The sequence below is a fragment of the Palaemon carinicauda genome, chromosome 40 (assembly GCF_036898095.1).
Source record: "Palaemon carinicauda isolate YSFRI2023 chromosome 40, ASM3689809v2, whole genome shotgun sequence".
Taxonomy (NCBI): domain Eukaryota; kingdom Metazoa; phylum Arthropoda; class Malacostraca; order Decapoda; family Palaemonidae; genus Palaemon; species Palaemon carinicauda.
Window position 1 is genome coordinate 41,242,605 of NC_090764.1, and position 2,946 is coordinate 41,245,550.

Consider the following 2,946-nt stretch of genomic DNA (forward strand, 5'->3'; position numbering starts at 1 on the left):
GTATACAACCAAAGAAAAAGATGTAAAAAGTACTATTAGGAAAATATTCTGTATGCATTAAATATTAAGAAAAAATGCAAGAAACTGAAATTGATAAACTACAAAGGAAAGAAAATGGGGTAAGCTATATAGGAAAATATTAGGTACCACAAAAAGTAAAGCTAATACTACATTAAGGGAAAAAATAGGGACATCTTTTATGAAAACAATGGTGATAGATGAGAAGCTGCAGTAATTAAACAGTAAACCTGAATGAAAAAAAAGGAAATACTGAAAACAATAAATCTGGACGTATAAGGAAAAGAAGGAATATGATGGAAACAACCAGAAAAGTAATTGCAAGACTTATACCTAGATATAAGGTAAATAAGAAGAATAATCAAGAGAGAAATAAAATACAAAACTAGAAAGTGTGATACTGAAAAAAATTTACATAATTAAAAAGTGAAGTGAGCTTAGAAATATATGTGAAGTGGATAAAAGGTAAGGAAGAACCAATATATAATAATACATTTATATCAGTATTATACATTAGAGAAAGAAGAGTTACGTTAAAACTGAACATTATAATATAGAAAAGAAAGAAATGAATTAATTGAGCTACTAGAACCTTATAGAAAAATATTAAATAAAATGGTAGGATCGTGTTTATTTAGTGAAATAAATATAGAAAAGGAGACCAATATTTCATGTGAAAGAAAAGACAAAAATTATATCAAAGAGAGATAAGCTCAAATCTTAACTGACATGGCAAGATTACTAGAGGCGCCGTTGCAAAGGCTATGATTCGACCCTGACCCTGAACCGAGTTTATCATCCGCCAAATGCATGTATTTGAAGTTAAGCAAATTCCAAACAAACTACTAAGCCGAATTGGGGTTAGGAATTAGTTGTCTGGTATCTTTAGATATTCCAAATAAATAATATTTAAACAGAGAATGCCTACAATCTGATACTAACATTTTACTTTTATTTAAATAAGATGCGCATCAAAGTACTGTAGCATTCTAAATCGAAATATCAGCAATGATACATATCTAACTCAGTCCATAAACTCAACAAATAGAAAATGAATAAAAATACCTGGTATTATACAAAGGAAAGTTACATTCCATTGGATATCGTGGCTCCAAAGACCGCTCTCGAGCTCATGTAACCTCCAAGATCAATTCAGTTTGAAGGGTTGGCGACAACCTAACTGGTGTCATTATTATCCCTAGCTTAACAGTAATTAGTTGGAGGAGGCAACAGGTCTTGCAAAAATATTATATTTTTCAGAATGTGTTAAAGAAATACATGAAGATAATTAAGGTGAGATTGATTAATTACAATGAAAATCTTGATGCGCCATTAAGAACTTGGATCAGGTCGATGTGTAATAGGTGTCAAATATGAACTATAAAAATTACTTGAAGTATTGATATTTTTTTGAAGGAAATTGGTAAATTGTACATATCTCTCTATATAAAAGCGAATTCTATAAGATAATGCATAAATGATGTTTGTGACTTTTGCAAAAATTTATTTTTTTACGCAAAATTAGAAAAATCTAAGGGACAGGATATAAGAATGGATAATTCGAAGACTCCTAGACGAGAGCTGGAGAATACACAAAATAGGCCATGAAATTGAAGAACGAGATTTCAAGGTAAAAACTAGATAACACAACTACATATGCTTTAATGTAGAACGTGGCATGGTTATAAGCTATTGCATTAAAAAGTTCAAATAATAAAAGCTAAGAAGTTTTATCTGTTAACTGATATAGCACTTGATGAAAGGCTTTATTGCTGAACAAGATACTAGAGTTGGCCGAGTTCAGACATTTCGGGTAACTAAGCAAACTTGCTTCAGGTCTTCGACTTTTAATTCTTTAATCTTATGAAATAGCTTGAGTCATTGAAAACTGACTCGAGAATTAATGATCCCACAAAAAAATGAAGCACCAAAAAGGTACCTGCTCCAGTAACATTAGAATAGATCTTTCACATATAAAATATAAAGAGATTTCCAAATGTCAGCCTGTTCAACATAAAAGCATAAGCTGTAAGTTTCCTCTATCCTACCCATAATAGTTACGTGGTCTACCGTAATTTTTACAGTTCCCTCTTTCCTTCACTGATATAATTCCAAAATTCGACATCAAAATCTAATATTGTCGAGACATTAAAACGTCTTAAGTACTTTCATGTAAACCAGTCTACGATGTACTTGTACACAATAAATTTCTATTAAGTATATCTTTTCCACTGATCTTATGCTCTTTCTTTACACGTCTTTCCTGACTGCGAAATTGTTTAATCTATTTCTAATGGTGAATTTCTTTAGCTGCAGCTATCATGGTGGTTGCCTATTTCCTTTCTGGTTTTTTTTCTGCATGGGGAACATAATATCACCAATTCTTTTACAGTTAAACAAAAGCGATGTTCTGTCATCTACTTCTCTGCATAATTTACAAAACTCTATCACTCTCATTCCTGTTCATATAATTATCGTCAAAATCTGTCATATTCAACCTTGTCTTCATTACCATGACAGCTTCCTAAGTGTTAGGTTCACATATGTTCTCTTTTTGCTATTACAATTTACTAAACTCAACTTTGTCATCCTGCTTTCTTTTTTTTTTAATTTTACTTTTAATTTCTATTGCCTTTTTATCTGTTATCTATGTCCTAAGTTCTAGCTTTCTATACTTTTTTTACCTTTTCATTTTCAATATCATACTTTTTGCATATTTCGGAAAAAAATCCCAGCATTCCCCTACATTGTTCCCTTATTTGGTAATATTATATTTCTTTAATCAACCCTTTAATGAGGTGATGATTTTAAGAAAAAACATCATCTTTTGAGACTTAATTCTATTCTCAACTGGCCATGTGCCTGTTTCCGCTATTAATCCCCAATAAGGTGTAATTATAACTTGTGTGTGTGTGTGTGTGTGTGTGT